The sequence below is a fragment of the Leptonychotes weddellii genome, chromosome 13 (genome assembly GCF_054177405.1).
Source record: "Leptonychotes weddellii isolate Sample4059 chromosome 13, ASM5417740v2, whole genome shotgun sequence".
In the NCBI taxonomy this organism is placed as follows: domain Eukaryota; kingdom Metazoa; phylum Chordata; class Mammalia; order Carnivora; family Phocidae; genus Leptonychotes; species Leptonychotes weddellii.
The window spans coordinates 9,431,649-9,457,436 of NC_138381.1; the positions used below are offsets into that span (position 1 = coordinate 9,431,649).

The 25,788-nt window shown below is 34.3% G+C and overlaps 1 long non-coding RNA gene across 1 annotated transcript in view; it reads right to left on the reverse strand.

Moving 5' to 3' along the window:
* Positions 1-25,788, reverse strand: part of LOC145716729 (uncharacterized) — a 432,159-nt gene that overhangs the window by 247,761 nt on the left and 158,610 nt on the right. The window contains exon 2 of the long non-coding RNA XR_014139557.1: positions 16,606-16,676. This is a non-coding gene — a long non-coding RNA (uncharacterized LOC145716729). The remainder of the gene's footprint in view (positions 1-16,605; positions 16,677-25,788) is intronic.

A 25,788-nucleotide genomic window follows, 5' to 3' on the forward strand; every position in this document is an offset into this window, starting at 1 on the left:
TTGGCAGTACTTTCACAGAAGTACTTGGTGACTACAAAAGATTACTACCTAAATCAACAGAACAGACTGGTCAGTTGGAAGATTCACAACTGGAAGGCGAGTTTTGGGTTGCCTGAGGAATACTTAATAACAAATTAAACTGTTTGTAAAATACATGAAATAACTTCAATTTAGGATATTTTTTCTCTATCCTCTACTGAAAATTACGATGTTGAATTATATTTTCTAAGACATGAATATTCAGATATTTTCTCTAGAAAGCACATATTTTTCCCATACACTTTCTAAAAAGATTATCATTAGTATCATTTTATCATGTTTTCTTATGATTATAAACAACAACAAAAAAAGAGTAAATAGATCAAAACTGAAAATGGCTTCTTTTTCAAAATCCTTCTTTGGAAGATAATTTGAATGGAGAAAAAAGTAAGCACTCGCTGTTTTACTTTACATTGTAATTGAAACTGTTAGTACACCACAGCAACAGTGTATCAAAAACTAGTGATGCAATGTATGGTGATTAACATAACATAATAAAATTGAAAAAAAAAAAAAGCATCTTTCTACATTGTTGCTTTCTGCAGTGAAAGCACTTTGCACCTGTGGAGACAAAAGCAGTATTTTTTGTTGTCTAAAATGTCACAATGTATAATGATAATAGTGACGTTTCTATGACAGGACTACTATACTATTTCAATAGTGTGTGACGTATTGAGTTCTAGTTTGATAAATTGCATTTCTTGTCCAATTTTATGAAATACTGAATACATTAGCCATGAGAAAAAGGATTGCAGATTTACTGATAATGTGAATTAAAACAGGGCTTTAGGCAGCATTGCATGCATCTAAAATTTTTATTATATTCTTTCTTTCCACAGAACAGTTCCCATGGAAGGTTAATCCTTAGTCTAAAAGGCTATGGTGTGATATTTCATAGGTATTTCATATTTCATAGTAAGACTCATGTCTTACTAAAAAGCTCAAACATAATCATTTTTACTCTGTGTCATTTTAATATCCATCCCTACATATAAAAGTTGGGTTTAAATCTTCAAATTTAGAATGAGCCTTGGGCATTATGCATACATCATGCCAACTATATTTTACCTAGATTTATCAAAACTAGGTTCTGACTGATTTTTCAGTGCTAAATAATTTGACTTGAGACTCTTTTTATTATAATATTTTTGCTTATATTGTCAGTGTAGCTGGGCACAAATCAAAATAACAAGACCATATTTTTGTACCCACTTATCTTTCCTCTGGAATAAAATTTCCAGTTTCAACCAACAAAATTGTTGGTCTTGTGGCCTTTGTATTCACAGAAGACATACTTCAAATTTGATAAAATGTAGATAGTTTCATGATTTAAAATGTAATAATGCAAAACCTTTAGGACTTGGTGCATCGTGCACATTTTTGAGGAAACAAATGTCATAACTATAGTCATCACAATATGGCCTTCCTTGTAACATACGTGACCATTTGCTTATGTTACAGTCACAACTACATACATATGAATTTGTACAATGTTTGGGGATTTGAAGATACAAATAGAATGACTAATATTTTAAATGAAGTTTCCGTGAAACATTTAAAATGTAAAAACCACTTGTAATTTCTGGAAGTTAGTTTACAAAATCAAACTCAGATAACTATTTTTGCAGTTTAAATTTCTGTAAATTAGTGACATTTGTTTCTGTATCATATAAGGTCAGAGGACAACTATGTAGCTTTTAGATTTGTTAAAGATATTTGCAATAAAATCCTTCACTTTTATTTTATCAATATTTATATTACCTGGCAAAGGAGAATACGAATGCATACCTTTTGACACAATGTTCTGGAAAAGATGTTTGAATGGATACGTATCTGGGTGACAGATTAACTTTCCATATAAGCCATAGCACTTAGGCGGATTACATATTTAATACTTTTTAAATATACTTATTTTCAAGTTGTTTTGACTGTGCACAGTTTAACATTGTAGAGCTGTTATTTTAATGCAAAATTTCTGCACACCCTAAAAAAAGCTGGAATGCAGAAGAAAGAAAGGCTAAGGAAACTTGATATTGGTGTTAATTTGATAATGTAATCATTCCCTGGTTAAATCTTAATCTTAGGGAATTTTATCAACAGGGCCAGTAGAACTGTTATTCAGATATCTATTTTTTTGAAAATAGGTGGGAGAACTATGCTTAACAACAAAAAATTGAATATCTTAGCTTTGTAGAAGACAGTCAGTAAAGTATATTGAATACCATCTTGCTAATGCCCAATTTAACCATTTTTAGATATATCTGTATTCTTACTGTGTAGCAAAAAGAAAATAAAACCTTTTAGACAAACTGCCAAATGCTGCTGTTCTGTCACTTATCAAAATGGCTGCAGTGGATTTTGTTCATTTTCAGGATAAAACTATGTAATTTGTGAAAGAAGACATTCATTAAAATTGTAGATGTAACAGCCTTGAATCCCAATAAAAACTCTTTGACAAAGAATGTAATTTGTACCTTGAAATCAGTTTTGTATGGGTTAGCGAGTGGATAAACACAATTTAAAAGATAATAGACATTAGTAAATCATCCACATTTGTCTACTTTTACTTATAAGGAAAATTAATGGATTATCCCTATTAGCTCAGGCTTTTGAAACTCTCTATGAATTTTAACTCTCACTGATGTCAATAGATAGCTATTAAAATTATCTTTGAGTGTCTGACATAAGAGAAAATATAATTTCCAAATCAGTAATATCTATTCCAGGAAACAATGATGCCAATTTGACTCCCAAAAGAAAGCCTCCTAAGTGATACTCCATACCAAGTAAACTAAAAACATGAAGACCAACAGAGCAGCATTCCAGTTAAAATGTTTTATAAAAGCACCATCTCTCCCACGAAGAACATAATGTTCTGATATCACTGTGGTATCAGTTAAAAAAAATCAAATAGTGCTATCAGCCATCCTGAAAGAACAGAACACAAAACGCTTGTATTAAAAGAACAGATGAAATTTCACATAAACTGAAGTTTTCTTCTCTGACTGATAATCATTTTCTCACCTTACAAGCTGGATTTCCAGTGATAATGGATGTCTAAATGCATGCTGAGAGCAACACGCAGTAAATGATAACTGTTGTGGGGCCAAACTAATAATTCAGTATTTTGATCCACTTCTGTTAACAGATAATAGTAAGACAGGCAATCTATCTTACTATTGATTATCTAATGATTTCAAAAAAATACAGGACATTTTAACTCTTCCTTAGAATTTTTTCTCTTAAATATTTAGTCAGTTTTTCTTGGGTTTTATGTTTTCTGGGGTTTTTTGTTTGTTTGTTTTTGTCCAGGATATTGTTGGTCTAATTAATAAAAGCTTCGCTGACTTAACAAAGGCTTTTGCTTTATTATAAATCCTAATTCATTTCGATAGTTACTATGACAGGGAATATTTTCTAAAATGCTAAGAAAACATGGGGAATTTCTAATGTATTATACATTATTTTTAAATTGTGAACATGGCTAAATATACATGATTCATAAATTAAATATATTTCATATAGGTTCTTATACTATCCTTATAATATCAAAGCAAGAGTAAGAAATTATATAGCATAAACAATTCATAATCTGGATATGATTTCAAATTAGAGTCACTCAAATATAATCAAATAGTCATCAAACATATAACAAACCATGCCTTCATGATGGCTATATAAATGAAATATTTAGTGAACATCAGTTGGATTAATTGTAGTAACAAGACTTATTCCATGTTATTACATGACTCATAGAAACTGATTTTTATTTTTTAGAGAACTTTTTTTTTAAAGATTTTATTTATTTATTTGAAAGAGAGAGACACAGTGAGAGAGGGAACACAGCAGGGGGAGTGGGAGAGGGAGAAGCAGGCTTCCCGCAGAGCAGGGAGCCCAATGCGGGCTCCATCCCAGGACCCTGGGATCATGATTTGAGCCGAAGGCAGACGCTTAACGACTGAGCCACCCAGGTGCCCCTACACAACTATTTTTAAACCCACAATGGTTATTTAACAGAACATAAAAGACAACGGAAAAATCAAAAGGAGGAAAAGATAAGAAGAAACTAATCCAAAAGAATTATCTTAGTTTTGACAATAACATTTTTGACATAAAATGAAATGAGATAGCCTTCCAAAAGATAATTTTAACTTCCAAGTAAGTGTTTATTTAGGAATGGTAAATCCTATCCAGAAAAAGCAGTATTTTATTTTATTTCATTTTTTATTGTGGTGAGCATTTTGGTTTTTTTGTTGTTGTTTTGAATTTTTATTTAAATTCTAGTTAGTTATTATATTATAGTATTGGTTTCAGCAGTAGAATTCAGTGATTCATCACATATAACACCCAGTGCTCATCATAACAAGTGTCCTCCTTAATAAGAATCTGTATTTTAAAGTTTTTTTTTTTTTTTTTTTAAGATTTTATTTATTTGACAAAGAGAGAGTATAAGCAGGGGGAGCGACAGGGAGAGAGAGAAGCAGGCTTCCGCTAAGCAGAGAGCCTGACCATGTGGGGCTTGATCCCAGGACCCTAGGATCATGACCTAAGCCAAAGGCAGAGGCTTAACCATCTGAGCCACCCAGGTGCCCGAAGCTGTATTTTTAAATATAGGTACTGGAGGGGCGCCTGGGTGGCTCAGATGGTTAAGCGTCTGCCTTCGGCTCAGGTCATGATCCCAGGGTTCTGGGATCAAGTTCCGCATCGGGCTCCCTGCTAGGCAGGGAGCCTGCTTCTCCCTCTGCCTCTGCTTCTCTCTCTCTCTCTGACTTTCATGAATAAATAAATGAAACATTAAAAAAAAATATATAGGTACTGGAAGTGAATAATCACAACAAAATCCCACTCTTTACATGCATGTGATTTTATTGTTGCCCTACTTAAAAAACAAAACTAAAACACAAAACCTCTCTCCTGCTGTTAATCTTGTCTCCATTAAAGTTTTAACAGGAAGTAATTGCTAAAACTGTTACTTAAATGCTGTACCATAGAAATAAATCCATAAGCATAATCATAAAACCTTTAAGGAAATAGGAGTTATGTGGAAAAAATCACAGTTTTAATAAAAAGAAGAATTTAAGAATACAGAGTACTTCTGGGGAGCAGAACTTGGCAGGGTTGGATATTACAAAAGCAAGTCATCGTAACAGTTGAAAATGGAGGAAAGTTGCTTATGTTAGAAGTGTGCAGAGAAATAAGTATGTGTGTGAAAATTTGGAACAGAAGGCCCCTTACATGTAATCATTTTTAGAAAGACACCAGTAACAAAGGTAACCTAATTTTTAAAAGTTCTTACCAATACTACTTTGTAGGATATCACAAGAATTCACCTTAGCCTTTACCTTTAATAAACATTTTACAAACTCAACACCCTTAAATTTCTCATTGGGTGTCTCAATATACATGCATCATAGATTTGGCAAAGATAATGTTTCAATATAACTAATTATCTCAACATATTAGTCCAATCACTTTCTATCAGGAGTGTAGACTTTTTTCTTAAAAATATTTTATCTCTTTTTTTCTCCTCTTATCCTTGCATACAGTTAAATCTAGACCAAGTTTTCTTTCCTCAAATCTTGATGTGTATTATATTTGCTCTTTTATAAAGGTACCCCTTGGTTTATTTTTTAGTTACACTATTTACTCTATAACTTTCATCATTCAGTGTACATTTTGAGTACCTATGATGGCCTAGGCAAGGTACCATATTCTGACACTTTCTCAGTGAACAAACATAAGCCCTCGACTATGGAGCCAATGTAATGCTGAATCAAGGAGTTTACATTATTGTGGACTTTGTCTGTTTGTTTTGCCATTACCATTCTGAAGTTTTATTTTTATCCCTCTCTCATTTAGTTCATGGCAATAGTTTATATATATTCCACCTAATTGATCTCCTATGTTACAATTATTAATACTGTAGGAAATATTTCCTTTATTTTTGCACATATTGTCCACTTACTTTTCAGCCTTTTGTCTTAATGGATCTACAGAAACTATGTTTCAGACATAATGTTCCATTCGCTTTTTATTATCAGAACCTTTATTTCTGGAGCACCTGAGCGGGTCAGCCATTAAGCGTCTGCCTTTGGCTCAGGTCATGATCCTGGAGTACCAGGATCTAGCCCCGCATGGGGCTCCCTGCTCAGCGGGGAGTCCGCTTCTCCCTTCGCCCCTCACCCTGCTCATGTGTTCTTGCTCTCAAATAAATAAACAAAACCTTAAAAAAAAAAGAACCTTATTTCTGTCTTCCTGCATTTTCTTTTTTTTTTTAATTTTTTTTTTAAGATTCTTTTTTTTTTTTTTTTTTATTCATGAGAGACAGAGCGAGAGAGAAAGGCAGAGGGAGAAGCAGGCTCCCAAGGAGCAGGGAGACCGATGCGGGACTCGATCCCAGGACCCTGAGATCATGACCTGAGCCAAAGGCAGACGCTTAACCATCTGAGCCACCCAGGCGCCCCCCTCCTGCATTTTCTTAAGTTGTTTTCTGCATATTCAATATTCTCTATTATAAAGATACAATAAAATTGTAAAAATAATAATACTTTAAAAATATTCAGTAAAAATCATTCCAGACTATCAGCTTCTCCACCTTTCGATTTTTTTGTTTCACTGGTCTTATAATTCTCTCACTTTTTTTCTAATAATTTATTCAGGTTACCTTTTAAACGATCATATTCCACAAAGCTAACCTCAGGATGAAAATACACACAAACACACACACACATTGAAAAGTACAATCTCCTAATTATCCACGATTTATAGTACAGAGGACAGGAGTTCTTTAATAATAGTTTTATAACCCTATTGTATTTGACACTTTTTATTGCTCGTATAAATTTTTCTGTAATCATATAATTTAAATTAACGTATATGATTTTTATTCATGATGGCTTTTTCCTGTAAAGTATGAAAACATGATGAAATGGAAAAATAATTTCTTTTTGCACACAGTCAGTTCTTTGAGTGTTATTCTGTTGAAGATTTGCATAAATATTATTCATCAAAAATGGAAGTGGTAGCATTGATTACTGAAATCCTTTAAGCTTTCATTGATTATTGAAATCCTTTGAACAAGAGCTACTTCTAAAATAATCCAATCTACAAAATATCTGAAGGTATTCCCAATGAGCAGTGTAATCATTGGGAAAGTTCATAGCTTACGTTATTTTAAATATATTTTTATGCCATTTGTGACATAGCTGTAATTCAGATATCATTTCCTCCAAGACACCTTGTGCAGGTGTGGCTGAATGTCGGCCTGCTCTGTTTCTTTAGAACTAAATGCCAAGCGCTAATAAAAACTCACTGCATGCAATGGAAAATATCTGTTCATGAATATGTCTCTCTAATAGATGTAAGCATTTGAAGGATGCTTTATTCAAATATCTATTCCCCATACATACCAAGGAGTTTGGCACAGGACAGATAATAAATAAGTGTTTGTTGACTGAAGTGATCCTTGAATTATATTCTATCTAATTTCTGACTTCCAAGTCTGAGTTACATTAAGAAGACATCATAAAATCTCTTAATTTGCCTTATGTTTTCAGTCATAATAGAAATATGTACAACACTAAGGGTATTATACAATCGTTTAATTTTTTATGCTGGACTGTCAATTACTTAAGGATAATGACTGCTTCTTTTTTAAAGTGCCTGATACATATTGATCCCAAATAAATATTTCTCCAATGAAGTTAAATATATATAAATGAGATGACTGGACACATCTCTCATTAAGGACTAGATGCATTTTTTACAGCAATGTTATTCATTTGTGTTTTTCAAGCAAAACATAAGAACAATTACCTGCTGAAATAATGCTTTAATTCTGTGATTTTATGTTGCTGTGTGATGCAATGTCCAAAATTAAGGATTTGAGAGTAGAAAGCAGGAAACAAAAGTTTAAGGGAACTCAATGCTTGTGCTAGGAGTTGTGAAGATTTCCACTTAAGGCGGTGGGGAGAAAAGTAAAGCAAGAGGAAGAATCTTGAAATAAAACAAAAAATGAAAATTTTATATCCTGTATACCTCTGATTTCTTCATAAATAGCAATACTTACAATGCACACATAATTTATACAAATTATTTATTACTTTATTCATAAAAGAAGAATATCTTTAATATCCTTAAACACATGTCATCCTTGATTTTTTTTAATAAAATAAAAGCTCAAATCCATTTGTTTTGAAAATAGAATGGGAATAAAGTGAGTTTAGCCATTTAGCAGCACTAACCAACACAAACAAGGATGAACATGGCTCATGGTACCTGTGTACTTGAATATGTTACTTGTATTGAATATTGACTACAATCAATTGGTGGGTGGTTTTAAAACATCAATAATAAAATTAATAATGTTCTTCCTTGATGTGTTCCAAAGAAGTCTGATTCCACTCATAGCAATATCCTATTGTTTCCAATCTCATAAAACAGCAACATGAAATGAGACTGATATTTTTATAACAGTAGGAGGAGGACAATTCATGGTAACTATACTTGGAAATTTTGGGTAATCAGGGCTGTCTTTTTAAAATACCCTATGCCTCATAGAAAATCCACTATACTGATATTTTTGTGTCAATATTGTGGCTTCTTAACCTTTAAATTCTAACATTAGCACATGCGGATCAATAAATCTTAGTAATGTCCTCAATTAAAATCACTATGTCCTTATTATGCTTACCAGAGAACCACTGCAGTTAGCTGTAAAAGCAGTCTGAATGAATGGAAGCAGTTTTCATTATGCATAACATAGTCATCTCTACCAGAATTTATTGGAAGTCAGGTTAATGACTCCAACCATGTTAGAAAACAGATACCCTATACAAAGATGCAACCTTGATGGGATTCCAGAGTATTGCCTTTGCCAAGATAGACAGTGAAATCTCACTTAATTTTTTCACAGAGTAAACAGTAAATAAATATAGATTCATTGAGCCAATAGTGCATGTATTTATGAGATAATAAACTCATCTTCTTATATACGGTATTCTAAGGTAAGCTCATTCATTCAACAAATATAAAATTAATTCCAACTATTTGATCAGCAATGTGTTAGGTGAGTGGGGATCAAGATAAACAAAACAAAACAAAAAATAGTCTCACTACCTTAAGAAATTCATGGAATATTGGGGCACCTGGGTGGTTCAGTTGGTTAAGTGGCTAACTCTTGGTTTCAGCTCAGGTCATGATCTCAGGAATTGGGATTGAGTCCTGAGTGGGGCTTCGGGCTTAGCAGGGAGTCTGCTTGAGGATTCTCTCTCTTCCTCTGCCCCTCCTCCCACTTACTCTTACTCTCTCTCTCAAATAAATAATCTTAAAAAAAGAAAAAAAAATCACTGAATCCTAAACTAACTGCTTTTATAACCAACTATTACAATACAATATTAAATATTTTATGATATTTTTAAATTACTCTAGGATCACAGAGTAAGAAGGGATTTTGTCAATTTGTAGTGGTCTCAGAAGGTTTCATAGAAGAAATGACTCAGAGAAGACACTTAAAAACAAGTACTATTTCTTCTTCAAATATTGTTAAAATGCCTATGCTACCCAAAGCAGTCTACACATTCGATGCAATCCCTATCAAAATACCATCAACATTTTTCACAGAGCTAGAACAAACAATCCTAAAATTTGTATGGAACCAGAAAAGATCCTGAATAGCCAAAGGAATGTTGAAAGAAAAAACCAAAGCTGGTGGCATCACAATTCCAGACTACAAACTATATTACAACGCTGTAATCATCCAGAGAGTATGGTACTAGCACAAAAATAGATACACAGATCAATGGAACGGAAGAGAAAACCCAGAAATGGACACTCAACTCTATGGCCAACTAATCTTTGACAAAGCAGGAAAGAATATACAATGGAAAAGACAGTCTCTTCAACAAGTGGTGTTGGGAAAATTGGACAGTCAGAAACCTCTTTGACCTCAGCTGCAGCAACTTCTTGCTACACACCTCTCTAAAGGCAAGGGGAATAAAGGCAAAATGAAATATTGGGACTTCATCAAGATAAAAAGCTTTTGCACAGCAAAGGAAACAGATGACAAAACCAAAAGACAACCTATAACATGGAAGGAGATATTTGCAAGTGTCTTACCAGATAAAGGGCTAGTATTCAAAATCTATAAAGAACTTATCAAAATCAACACCCACAAAACAAATAATCCAGTCTTGAAATGGGCAGAAGACACAAACAGATATTTCCCCAAAGAAGATATACAAATGGCCAACAGACACTTGGAAAAATGCTCAACATCACTTGGCATCAGGGAAATACAAATCAAAACCACAATGAGGTATCACTTCACACCAGTCAGAATGGCTAAATTTAACAAGTCAGGAAATGACAGATGTTGGCGAGGATGCAAAGAAAGGGGAACCCTCCTACACTGTTGGTGGGAATGCAAGCTGGTGCAGCCACTCCAGAAAACAGTATGGAGGTTCCTCAAAAAGTTGAAAATAGAGCTACCCTATGACTCCACAATTGTACTACTAGGTATTTACTACAAGCATAAAAACATAGTGATCCAAAGGGATACCTGCACCCCGATGTTTATTGTAGCAATGTCCACAAAACCCAAAATATGGAAAGAGCACAGATGCCCTTTGACAGATGAATGGATAAAGAAGATGTAGTATATATATATATATATATACACAATGGACTATTACTCAGCCATCAAAAAATTGAAATCTAACCATTTGCAATGATGTGGATGGAACTAGGGGGTGTTATTCTAAATGAAATAAGTCAATCAGAGAAAGACAATCAAGTGGCAGTTAAGAAACAAGGCAGGATCATAGGGGAAGGGAGGGAAGAATAAAATCAGACAAAATCAGAGAAGGAGATGAACTATAAGAGACTCAACTCTAGTAAACAAACTGAGGGTTGCTGGAGGAGAGGTGGGTGGGGGGATGGGGTAACTGGGTGATGAGCATTAAGGAGGGCACTTGGTATAATGAGCACTGGGTGTTATATGCAACTGATGAATCACTAAATTCTACCTCTGAAACCAATAATGCACTATATGTTAACTTATTAAAGTTAAATAAATAAAAAATACTATTTCAAGGAACTGGATGGAAAGGTTATACAAGGAGTATGGAAAGAATATTCATATCAGAATATACTGTTTCTTTAAAAATACAAGTGGTTTGAAGGTTGTGAAAAGTGGCAGAACATCAAGCTGAATAGACAGATTGGAATGTACATGATTTTGATGTTGGTCTGCTGGGTAACATCTTATAATGATAGATTTTATGCAAAACTATCTGTAGAATCCAAAGAGTACAGACTCAAGTCAGGCAGACTAGAAAGTTAGTTTCTCACCAACAGAAGCATGTAGTGGTTACAATTAAGGGCTTTTGAGTCAAACTTCCTGGGTTCAAATCTAGGCTCCACCATGTCCTGGAGATGTGGTATTGCTTAAGTTCATTAGGAATGATGTGTGCCTGCTAAGCATATATTACTTCTCCTTCCCCATCTATCAAGCAGAGATATTAAGAGGAGCACTGTGGGTGACAGTAATTGTTCTCCATGACTCACCCCCCTTTTGTTTGAGAATATAATATAGATTGTTCCCCACATCCAGGGAAACTTCAGGGTCAGTGGGATGTGAACAAATGTCACATTTATCTTATCTAAGCAGAAGCTTCAGGTACCATTGTTTATTTTCAGCCGCCCTATATTCTTATACCCTGAGAATGGTAGCTCTGGGGAAAAGTCTTGTAGTTCACAGGCAAAGACACTGTAATTCTCCAACTGACAGGTAACCTGACAGGAAAAGACTAACCCTAAAAGTCCAGCAAAAAGGAAGCCTTTTGGTCAAAAGGAGTTCTTAGTGATATTAAAGTCAATCACCTTACATTTTATTAATTTTCATTGATCATAACTGTTGCCCTTAGATGAATTGGCTTGTAGCCTTACCAATCATTTTGTTTTCACTTTGGCTATTATAATTATCAGATCTCATCAAACTCATATTTCAATAACTCATTGGAATTTTCCTGGGTAAACTTCCTGTCTCTGCTTTTAGAATTACTAGAAAGACTTTTTGTCTTCCTTCTAATATCTGGCAAGAGAAGTAAAGATTTTGAAAAGTTTCTCAGAAATATGATCTATGTGTGATAATAGATCCCAGGCAAAACCAGTGCCATGCATTGACAAGTGCAAGCTTAATGAATGGGTAAAATGGTATGTTATTTGGAGGTTTGTGAAGGCTTCTAAGTCATGTAAAATGAATTAATATGTTAATATAAACTATCTCAGAAGACCCAAGCATAATCACTTGAAGAAAGTATGCAAGAAATATAATCACAAGTATTTTAATCATATTATAACATGCACATAAAAAAGCATGGAGACCATGGACTATGTTAGTTGAAAATACATATATATTTAGAGATAAGATTTGCATATTAAGCCATGTTATTATGCTTATGCAAATCAAATACCACTTAAAACTTCTTCATTACAAGGAGGAACTTAATGTCATTTTGCCTTTAAAACACATACTTAAGCAATGAAATTCACATCACATGGTTTGACTCCTCTTCAAATTCACTGATGTCTAGAATATAGTTCACTTTCTTATTTTTTTTAAAGATTTTATTTATTTATTTGAGAGAGAGAGAGAGAATGAGAGAGAGAGAGAGAGCACATGAGAGGGGGGAGGGTCAGAGGGAGAAGCAGACTCCCTGCTGAGCAGGGAGCCGGATCCGGGACTCGATCCTGGGATTCCAGGATCATGACCTGAGCCGAAGGCAGTCGCTTAACCAACTGAGCCACCCAGGCACCCTAGTTCACTTTCTTATGATAATGAAACAACCTCCTTGCCTGGTATCATGTGCTGTGTAAATTCAAACTACAATCATTCAATTCAGAAGAAACAATATCCAATGGTCTATCTATACATAATTAGAAAGATTCTTAAAAACTATGTGTTATCTCGCCAATAGGGTAAAGTCTAGTAACACAATTACAAGTTCAGTTGTCAGATTATAAGGGATTGCATTTGCACAATCAATGTTAGATTATGAGGTTATTGGGGTTTTCCCAGAATTCCATGGAACAGTGCAGAAGTGGAAAGCTATTAGAAGTAGTCACAAGAATCTAATTTCTTTTTTTTTTTAAGATTTTTTTTTTATTTGAGAGAGAGAGAATGAGAGAGAGAGCACATGAGAGGGGGGAGGGTCAGAGGGAGAAGCAGACTACCTGCCGAGCAGGGAGCCCGATGCGGGACTCGATCCAGGGACTCCAGGATCATGACCTGAGCCGAAGGCAGTCGCTTAACCAACTGAGCCACCCAGGCGCCCCTAATTTCTAATGTATGTGAAATATACAGGCATACCTCAGAGATATTGTAGGTTCAGTCCTAGACCACTGCAATAAAGTAAATATCACAATGAAGAGAGTCAGATGAATTTTTTGGTTTCCCAATACATATAAAAGTTATGCTTACACTATACTGTGGTCTAGTTAGTGTGCAATAGCATTATGTCTTTACAATGTACATACCTTAATTAAAAATACTTTATTGCCAAAACATGCTAACCACCATCTGAGCTTTCAGCAAGTCATAATCTTTTTGCTGGTGGAAGGTATTGCCTCAATTTGATGGCTGTTGTTTGATCAGTGTGGTGGTTGATGAAGGCTGGAGTGGCTGTAACAATTTCTTAAAATAAGACAATAAAGTTTGCCACATAAGATTGACTCTTCCTTTCACAAATAATTTCTCTGCAGCATGTGATTCTGTCTGATAGCATTTTACCCACAGTAGAATTTCTTTCAAAACTGGTGTGAATCCTCTCAAACCCCACCTCTGCTTTACTGACTAAGTTTATATAATATCCTAAATCCTTTGCTGTCATTTCATCAATCTTCACACCATCCTCCCCAGGAGTAGATTCCTTCTCAAGAAACCACTTTCTTTCCCTGTGAAGCAACTCATTCATTCAAGTTTTATCCTGAGATTATAGCAATTCAAGTCACATCTTTACACTCCACTTATTATTCTAATTCTGTAGCCACTTCTAAGATACTTGCATTTACTTCCTTCATTGAAGTCTTGAACCCCTCAAAGTCCTCATGAAGGTTGGAATCAGCTTTTTCCAAACTTCTGTTAATGTTGATATTTTGATCTCTTCGCATGAACGTTCTTTTTTTTTTTTAGGATTTTATTTATTTGACAGAGAGAGACACAGAGAGAGAGGGAACACAAGCAGGGGGAGTGGGAGAGGGAGAAGCAGGCTTCCCGCCGAGCAGGGAGCCAGATGTGGGGCTCGATCCCAGGACCCTGGGATCATGACCTGAGCCAAAGGCATATGCTTAACGACTGAGCCACCCAGGCACCCCCGCATGAACGTTCTTAATGGCATCTAGAATGGTGGATCCTTTCCAGAAGGCTTTCAATTTACATTTCGAAGAGGCATCAGAGGAATCAATATCCATGTCAACTATAGGCTTACAAGTATACTTCTTAAATCATAAGACCTGAAAGTCAAAATTACCTCTTGGACCATAGATTGCAGAACGGATGTGTTAGCAGACATGAAAACAACATTAATCTCATTGTACATTTCTATCAGAGCACTTGGGTGACCAGGTACATTGTCAATGAGCAGTAATATTTTGAAAGAATTTTTTTTTTTCCCCAAGCAGTAAGTCTCAACAGCAGGCTTAAAATATGTGGTAAACCATGTTGTAAGCAGATGTGTAGTTATCCCCTTTGCTCTTCCATTTACAGAGCACAGCCAGAGTAGAATTAACATAATTCTGAAGGGCCCAAGGATTTTCAAAATGGTAAATGAGCATTAGCTTCAACTGAAAGTCACCAATTCCATGAGCCTCTATAAAAGGGTCAGCCTGTCCTTTAAAGTTTTGAAGACAGGCATTGACTTCTCCTTTCTAGCTATGAAAGTCTTAAATGGCTTCTTCTTCCAATATAAGCCTGTTTCATCTACCCTGAAAATCTGTTGTTTAGTGTAGCCACTTTCACTCATTATCTTAGATAGGTGTTCTGGATAACTTACTCCAGCTTCTACATCAAAACTTACTGCTTCACTTTGTACTTTTATGTTATAGAGGTGACTTACTTCCTTAAACCTTATGAACTAACCTCTGCTAGTTTCAAACTTTTCTTCTGCAGCTTCCCCACCTCTCAGCCTTCATACAGTGAAGACCTAGAGCCTTGCTCTAGATTAGGCTTTGGGTTAGGGGAATGTTGTGGCTGGTTTGACCTTCTATCCAGACCACTAAAACTTTCTCCATCTAATCAGTAAGGCTGTTTTGCTTTTATTATCATTTGTGTTTCACTGGAGTAGCATTTTAATTTCCTTCAAGAATTTTTCCTTTGTGTTTACAACTTTTTAACAGTGTGGCACAAGAGGCCTAGCTTCTGCCTATCCCAGCTTTTGACATGCCTTCCTCACTAAGCTGAATCATTTCTAGCTTTGGATTTAAAGTGAGACATGTGTACTCTTCATTTCACTTGAACACTTAAAGGCCACTGAAGGGTTATTGTTTGGCCTAATTTTAATTTTTGTGTCTCAGAGAATAGGAAGACCCAGGGAGAGGTAGAGAGACAGAAGAATGGCTGGTCAGAACACACACCACATTTATTGACTAAGTTCACCATCTTATATTGGTGCAGTTTGTGGTGCCCCAAAACAATTACAATAATAACATCAAAGACCACTAACCACAGATCACCAAACAAATAATAATGAAAAAGCTGAAATATTGTGAATTACTAAAATGTGACAAGAGACAGAAAATGAACAAATGCTGTTGGAAAAATGGTCCTGATAGACTTGCTCTATGTAAGGTTGCCACAAACTTTCAATTTGTCTGCAAAGCACAATGAAGCAAAGCACAATAAAATGTGGTATGCCTATATTAGTGAGAATCTTAACTTTTACTGAAACAAGCTTAAGTAAACTGATTTGATTTTGTAATAATTCATCAAACTTAGTGCCTATAATAAATACTATTTGAGGATATCTCTATTAAAATGTTTCATATATGCATTTCACAAAATACATTTAAAAGTTATCTCTAATAATATGAAAAATGTGAAGATCCTTAAAGATTTATTCCTTGACTGTAGGAATGGTGTCAGTTTACTATGTCTCATTTTCTTTTTTTTTTAATTTTAAAGGCATTTAATAGTAGAAAAAATAATATGTCCTTACATATAGCATTGAAAATTATTGCCATACATGTTATTGTGTTATTCAAACCATAGTAAGAGCACTGAATTGTTTAAGAAATCAATTTTGTCCCCATGAGTTACTAACTCGATTATTGGAAATACTACATAGTAGGAAATGTACTTGGGAATATGGTAAACCTTTGCCTCTTTTCTATTTTAGGGTTATTGGGAGTGCCATGTGAACAACTTTTTGTATGTATGATTGCATGAGCCAATTGTTAATAGACAATTATAAATTACTTAAATATGAATTATCAGTTATAATGGTGGCTTTTACTTCTCAATAACTGAAACTAAAAATTCTTAATTTTACCTTGATGGAAAAGATCACCCACCTATTAACATCTGGATAATGTCCAAAACAGCTCCACAAATTGATTTGCCAGCAATGACTTCCCAAAGTAATCTGATTGAATTGAAGAGAGAAGAATTAAAATGAATGAAGGAAGAGGTGAACTATCTGTGTTTAATCTCCAGTTTCATCAGAAATCGATTAACTAGCTGACTTTGGGTCCAAAAGAATTAATTATACTCAGTCTCCAGTATAATTAACAACACTATGGCCATCTCCCAAAATATTCATTAAACAGTCAGGAACAATATGAAATTCAAATTAAAATTGAAAAAGAGATTAAATAGCAGTAGTCATCTCTAAAAAGAATCATACTACATCTGATGAAATCATCTGAGCAGTACAAAATATGGAAATACATTTTGTGTTACATTTAATTATCATTAATTCCAGCACTGCAAGCTGGCAGCTATTTTAGGCTCATTACAAGGATTAAAATGGGCTAGAATGTTAATATGAATCTATCCTCATTGGAATAATGGAAGTATGCTTCAAAGTTAAAGAAAGTTTAAAAATAAAGTTCAGAGTTTTGGTTAATTTCTTACATTTTCAATTAGAAATATGCATTACACATAATGCTGATAATACACTGATTACAATACAGTAACAACAATAAAAACATCTATCAACATTTTCTTTCTCATAAAAACTTTTAAAATATATATGCTCATTGCGTGTTTTAACAAAAACAACTTTTGCTTTGTCTGTAGATTTAAATTAAGTCTTATGGTATAAAATCATGTTTTCAGTAATATTTGAGTCTTAGTATTTATGATTTCCTTATCTGGCTGCAGGCATACTGTATTTTCTGAAAAATATTGCAACCATAAGGTTGATGCATGCACAAATGAAGTCATACATGCATTAAGTGACAAGATACTTCAATCACAGCCACAGTTGGGATAGTTTGTAGCTGAAATGTAAAATTTCAGTCTATGGAAAAACTACTTACTAGCTTAACATATTTTAAATTTTGATATAATACGTTTTTCTGTTACCAGGAGACAGGTTTCAACTATCCAAGTTGTTAGTACGGAACTAACACTGTTCAATTCATTACAAAAGTAACTATATATATTGCATATTTTTATGAAAATATATTTCACATAGTGAAAATTACATATGGTATGATAATTCACAAACATTTAATAATATAGTATCATATGCAAAAAATTTTTCACACACAAAAAATTGAATCATGCTCTCCTCAAAGGCATAACCAGTTAGGTTTTGTAGTTTGAAAGTTGCAGTTTTGAAATGCATGTGTGCATGTCATGTGTGTTTTTAAATGCATGTAATTTATAAAACCTTCCACAATGTCTTTTAAATGTCCATTAACTCTACTTTAGATTCAATATATGTATGAAAGATACTCAAATAAAGACACTATATATATTTTTAAAAGGTCTGGGAAAACAAAATTCTAAAATGACTGATTTTTAAACCTGAAGCAAATTGAAATCTTAGAAAGGATGACTGAGTATGTAAGTGATGTGTGCTACCCCAGAAAACAGTTAGAAAGAAAAGAAAGGATGACTGATAGGATGCAATTAGTCCACCTAACTGGTTCTATTTACATGGAGCAAAACCATGATTAACTTCTTCAAGGAGAACTATGAGAAAAGGAATAAAAATATAAAACTACTTTGATCATTCTTAGAGACACCTGTGATCTAAGCAGTGTCAGTGTATTTTAAAGTTTATGAAGCAAGCCTAGGTTTTTGTTTTGTTTGTTTTTTTTATTATTCCCTGAGCCATAAAGGAAAAAAAAAAAAAAAGGCTATCCTTCAGGTGACCAGGATCAGGATTATCTTCAGTTCAAATTTGAATTTCAGATAAAGGAGAAATAATCTGAAATGAAACTAGTTGAAAATATCACAGAAAAAGAGTTTCAAAATTGGGGGAGGGGAGCTAAAACACAGTATGATAATCTAGGAAAAAATAGCTAAAGTAGTTTTGAAACATCAAGAAAATATGAGATAAATGTAAGAAGATTTCAAAGCAGATATACTACTTAGAAAAATATAGAATTATTAAACTAAACCAAATATATGGTAAAAGAAATATCTGTAAAGAAATGGAAATTGAGTAAGTCTGTAGACCAGAAGAAGAAAGATGCATTGTAATCAATCCAATACTGTGAAAAAACGAAACAAGAAACCTAGTCTTATATTTTAACTCTTATGTCGTGGATTCCACAAGGGGCTCAGAGATTTCATTAATTTTTCAAAGCGAAAGCTTATTTTTCCTTTTCTTTTTTTTTATTATTATGTTCAATTAGCCAACATATAGTACATCATTAGTGTTCAACGATTCTTATTTTTTCCATCACAGTATTGATTATACAGCCTTAAGAATATCATACCCTGTTTCAAAGAGGGCAGATTAAATAAACACTCGTGTGCTTTTCACAAAGGATCCTAAAAGTATTGCCTTACTCAGTGATTATATTTTCTGGGGTTTTTAGTTATGAGACTATTTGTTTGTTTTGCTTTTCCCAAAGGTACCCCTCCCAAAGCATCTTTAAAGTATTTCTTAACAATATATGAAAAAGTTTATGGAAAATGATTCCATTTTTCTATATCCATTTTCTATATCCTGAGATCCAGCTATCATAACAATTCAGAGGCACTGAGCATATATTATCCTATTTTAAAAAATAAACCATATGTGCCAAAGTTTGTAATGAAGAATGCTTGTTTTCATCTGGTTGTTGGTGGCTAAATGCATCTGTTGGCACCTGCTACTGTTGCCAGGGAAATTGTTAAATTGTTAATTTAAGAATTGATTTCCACACTGAGACAAATTTATTACGCTGTTGCGTTGGCTGAATTCTCAATTTTTAAAATTCTAACCAGAGTTATAATAAGTATTTAAGGCACACAGCAGCTGAAGTTATAGAATATCTAGAATACGTAAATGCTGTCCCTTTATATAATAGTCCTTTAACTTTTTAATCATACACAGATCCAATTGTATGTTTTATTGTACATTGAAACTAGAAGAAATTTTGTAAGATCTTGTCACTATACACAAAGATCATTTTTTTTTTTACTATGCTGTAGTTTCTGAATGGATCTGCTTTTGATCAAGCCTAGAATGAGCAAGTGATAGCCAAGTGAGAATGAATATAATTTTGATGATATAATCAGTGAAAGATATATTATGGAGAATAAAAGCAAGTTAACGAGTTTTCTGCTATACTATGCAAAGGAACCACTAAATTGATTTAATTAGTATGAATTTCTAAATGCCTTTAAATGCTACAAAGCCATGGCATCTCAGGAAAAGCATGCTACATAATTATGAATTATCTCCTTCATGTCATAGTCTGCAGATTCCATTTCAAGTTTGGGTGCTTCCTTAGATGGCCAACTTATGGTACATAGATAATTCTTACCTCCAAAAATAAGTGAAGGATGAATAAAGTACATTTATTGTAATAACTGGTAAAGAAGTGTAAAGTTTATCGAATAAAATGCTGAAATAAATTAGTGAGATAATCACCAAGACATCAATACAGAAGCAATCCAGGAATGTGAAAACTATTGTAAATGGAACTCTGGGCCTAGAAGTCAGAATATCATAAACAAGTAAGAGTTTGTCTGAATTGCAAAAAAAAAAAAAAAAATGCATTTGAGTTAAGTAACCAAGTCCCAGAACCGGGACATCAATTTCTTGTACTGGAGGAGTAGATATTGCAAGCTGAAAGAAAAGCAGATAGAATGTGGAAGATACAGATCAAGAGGAGCAAAAGCCCAGGTCAAAATAAATCCATGGGTTAATCTACAGTTGCTGTGTCAACTGGATTTTATCTTTTTAAAGTCACCACGCATCTTTGAACAGGAGGTGAGAACAACAGGCAGGCATTTCCCAGACTTCAAATGAGGGAATCATATTGTCAGCACACCACAAATATCATCAGCTTGCAGTGTCAGTGCCTTTCCTTGGGAGTATCCACAATATCACACAAACTCAGTGTATACTGAGCTGGCTGCTTAAAAGTTTGGGGCAATCTAACCACTCTCTGCCCTCAGAAAAGACAAGGTGGGCTTTGTGTTTACAAGTAATGGTAACAACTAAAACACCATCAAATTTAAGAAGACATTGTCATTCACATGAGAAATCCAGTTTAACATCGTTTTTTGTTGCTGTTTTCAACCGGCCTTCACCTCTAAGTTTTCAATCAAGAAGAATTTTCTTGCATGATCCTGGAGACATTACATAAACTTAGCATTGTTAGAGACATGGCATAATGTACATCAAGCGTCAGCAAACTACAACTGGAGAGCCTAATTTTTTAAATAAAATTTTATTAAAACACAGTCATGTCCCTTTGTTTTTACATTGTCTATGGCCACTCTCATGCTAACATGGCAGAGTTGAGTAGTTTTGCCAGAGACTGCTGGGCCCCAAAGTTGGAAATATTTACTGAGTCCTACAAAAACAGTTTGCCAACTTTTGGCATAGAGAAAGAAAAGTTAGGTTTAGAATCCAGAATCTTAAAAGGTTCACCTTCAACCTATTTCATAAGTCATTTCACTTCATAAAGCCTTAGTAAGAAAACATACAAAAAAAAAGAATAACCGTTTCTGAATCTCTCTGAAATGGGATGAAAGTTGAAAGTTACTTGAGAAATATAAAACATAAAAATACAATATCTATGTTATTACCATCTATACTGGGAAATTCTATTTTTTTCTTTGATTTCCTATTGGTCATTCAGCAAATAATCTTGGAGTGCATGCATCAAGTATTGCACTAGCCATGAGATTTACAACAGCAAAATAGATAGGTAGAGATTCTGATCCTAAAGGAGTTAAAATTTTGCATATCCTAAGATGATTTAGGAGAGACTGAATACATAGTTTAGTGTAACCTAAAAAGGACCTTTAGATGGCCAATTTTTCCCTTAACAATGTTCCATTACTTCCAAAAACACAGAATGACTCTTTGGTCTACAGTGATATACTGTTTTTATTATTATATTTTTAATACAATCTGGCTTGTTTCATGTAAATTAAAGACAAATATTTTCCTAGACCTTTCTGCCAACAATTATTTATATCAGTTGTATGATACTGTACGAACTTCCATTTTTTAGGGAAAAAATACAAAGAAAGAGAAATTATCCTGCATACAAAAAAAAAATCTTGGCAAACTTGAAGTATAGCAAAAGTTCATAATATATTTGATGACAACTAATTGATTATCCTAAAATATGACATCAAAATATTGAATCTTTAGATTGTGACAGCAGCTTCCGAGACAGTGTTCAGAAGACTAAGTGAAGCTACAGAAATTTTTTCCTTAATATGAATGTCATGTCATACTACACAATTCCATGAAATGTGAAATTAATATACACCTAATGAGAAAGCATTTCTAACTATATTTATTTATCTTAGAACATTCGAAAACATAGAAAAGTAGGGAAAAAAAGGGGAAAATACCCTTTATCTGTTCCAGAATCCCATCCAGGTACCACATGACATTCTGTGGTTATGTCTATCTTTAGACTCCTCTTGGCCTGTTTCTCAGACGTTCCTTGTTTGCGATAACCTTGACTGATGGAGAAATGGTCAAGTTTTTTGTAGAATGTCCTGCTGGTAGGAATTGTCTGATGTTTCCCCATAGTTAGACTAGGCTTATCGGTTTTAGAGAGGAATACTGTAAAGGTAGCATGCTGTTTTCACTACATTATATCAGTGGTGCATGCTGTCAACGTCATTTATGACCATTGGTGTTGACCTTGATCACCTGGCTAAGGCAGGATTTGTCAGGTTTCTCCATGGCCAAGATACCATTTTCTTTTCCCCTTTTCCTGTTTATTCTCTGGGAGGAAGTCACTATACACAGCCTACCCTTAGGGAACGGGGAGTTTTGCTACCTCTCCTTGAGGGCAGAACATTTATATAAACTTTTTGGAGTTCCTCGGCAGAGAAAATTTGTCTATTATCCCTCATTATTTATGTGTTCAATCATTTATACTTATCAGTATGAACTCCTGGATATTTACTTTCATTTTTTTTTAATTTATAATCTATTATAAATAAAATTATTAAAAATCTCATTGTTTTGGTCAAATAACTCCAGCATTTGCCACTAAGAACTCTTTCAGTTGGCTCATGTGCCCTCCATCAATTTTTTTTTAACATTTTCTTACTGCTGCAGGCCCATTTTGTGTATGTCCCTGTTATGTCTTAGAATCAGCCATTTCTTTAAGTACCTTCTTCCTTTTATTGGAGAATGGTGTTACAAAACAAGATCTGAGAGCAAAATGTGGTAGTTGTCACCGAAATTTCACTTTATTCGGGCTCTCAGGTGTCAGGGCAAGGAAATGTATGTGTGAATACCCACACATGTATATCCACATAGATGCATTTATATACATTATAAAGACATAAAGCATCTATAAAGAATCTCCAGAGTCATCCTGTATATATCTCAGAATTAGTCATTTCTCCAAGGAGTTCTGCCTCCTTAAGTAATATTCACACAGAATATTTTAACTTTTATTTTATTTTATTTTTTAAAGATTTTATTTTATTTATTTATTTATTTTTATTTATTTATTTGAGAGAGCGAGAATGAGAGAGAGTACATGAGAGGGGGGAGGGTCAGAGGGAGAAGCAGGCTCCCCGCCGAGCAGGGAGCCCGATGCGGGACTCGATCCCGGGACTCCAGGATCATGACCTGAGCCGAAGGCAGTCACTTAACCAACTAAGCCACCCAGGCGCCCCTAAAGATTTTATTTATTTATTTGATATATAGAGAGAAAGCGAGAGCAAGAACACAAACAGGGGGAGTGGGAGAGGGAGAGGGAGAAGCAGGCTTCCCACCTAGCAGGGAGCCCGATGCAGGGCTCGATTCCAGGACCCTGGGATCATGACCCGAGCCGAAGGCAGACACTTAATGACTGAGCCACCCAGGAGCCCCAGAAAGATTGCAAATTTTTAGTAAAAGGTAGAAAATATAGCTGTTTTTTTTTTTAAATAAGATTAACTTTTGAAAGTCAAAAAAATTCCATCATAGCTAGCCTCAGTCAATTTTTATCACTCAATGTATGAATTACGGTGATCACTGCAGACTGGTCTGCATTAAAGCAGAAGTATTACTGACTTAAGTTCAATAATTTTGATTGACTTTGCACAACTGGTCCCAGCCTGAAAAAGAAATAATAAACTCAGCCTGAGGAAACAACAACAAACTAAACTCAATAGCAACATTTCATCATTTCTAATATCAGTTATGAAATTTTGTGAATCATCTGAAAATTTCTGAGTGAAATTTATTACGTAGTTGTGTGTGAAAAATCCTGGACACTGTATTAGGAAAGAACTGATGAAATACTGTATGATTTTACTCATATGTGGAATTTAAGAAAACCAACAAGCAAAGGAAAAGAAAAAGAGAGAGAGGCAAACCAACAAACAGACTCTTTTTTTTTTTTTTTTAAGGATTTCATTTATTTGACAGAGAGAGAGGGAACACAAGCGGGGGGAGCGGGAGAGGGAGAAGCAGGCCTCACACAGAGCAGGGAGCCCAATGCGGGGCTCGATCCCAGGGCCCTGGGATCACGACCTGGGCCGAAGGCAGACGCTTAACGACTGAGCCACCCAGGCGCCCCCAACAAACAGACTCTTAACTATAGAGGGAACAAACTGATGGTCACCAGAGGGAAGACAGGTGGGCAGAGGGGTGGATGTAACAGGTGATGGGGATTACGGAGGGCACTTGTGACGAGCACAGGGTGATGTATGGAAGTGCTGAATCACTATAATGTACACCTGAAACTAATATAGCACTGTATGTTAACTATTCTAGAATTAAAATTTAAAACAATAAAAAAGAAGTAATGAAATTATACATTTAAATCATTTATGCAATTTACAAAAAAAGAACTGAAGAGAAAATTTGAGACTATGCTTTTGTTTTTAATCAGCCTAGTAATAGACCGCAAATCAGAATCCAGCAGTGATATTATTACTCTCCAGTCTATGTCAATACATCAGATGGGCAAAGCAAGTAAAGTCAACATTTTTAAAACTTGCCTGGATAGGATATATATTGTACTGTCACAGAAATCCTCCAAGGCCACAACCACATGTGATTTCATGAATAAAGGTATTAATTAAGAGCTGGCATTAATTAATTAATTAGAGCTGGCATTTTTTTACTCACAGATTTGATCATTACCAATACATGGGGCTAAAGAATACTGGAACCTGGATGCAATGTTTGGCCAAGCCACATAAAAAAGACGAGAGCACAGAAGAACCAACACTGGTTCGACCACTGGGAAAAACAAAAAACAACAACAACAACAAAAACAAAGCAAACAAACAAACAAAAAAACCCTGATCAAATATTCAGGCTGTATTGCAGCTAGCAAACTGGGCTGTAATGGGAAATTAAGTGTTGTAGTTTTTCAAACACTGACTCTAGCATGATGCAGCCCTGTGTCTGACGCCCAGCTTTGCCATTCCCTATATCTAGAGACATGGATATTCTACTTAACTTGCCTCAGTACGTTTATTTGTGAAACAGATACAAAACATATCTATCTCATGGTTTGCTAGTACATAGCATAATACATGGAAAAAACTTAGCATAGTGACTGGGACACAAGAGGCTAAACAAACATGTAATATATCGGTAAGTAGTATTATATTTTCTTTATTTTTATATAAATGCAGCAAGAGGTGAGTGATAAATAATTTGAGCTTAAAATCTGTTTCTCAAGGACATGCACGTTTAGAAGCACAGGTCTCTGATAAGTTGATAAAAAAAAAACTTGTATATTATTTTCAAGAGTGTTGTGTAATAAAGATGAAATGCTTCCAAAAAAAAAAAAAAACTAAAATAAAAGCAAAGAAACCAAAAAAAAGAAAAGAAGAGAAAACTTGTATAGAGATGTAAGTGCCAACTTAGTTGTCTGAGAGAGTCGGTCATTAGGGAAGATAGTTTATCATTTTTAAAGAGCATAAATTAAACTTCAGATCTTTCTATCGAAGACTGCCCTTGAAAACTCATCAAGGTAAGTAGTTTTGGAAGGAATTAAAGCCAGTGCCTGAATTATAGTGATTTTGTAACCAATAATGTATTTTCTGAGAGCTTTTATTACTTCCTAATTATTTAGTTGATACCAATAAAAGTTGCAAAT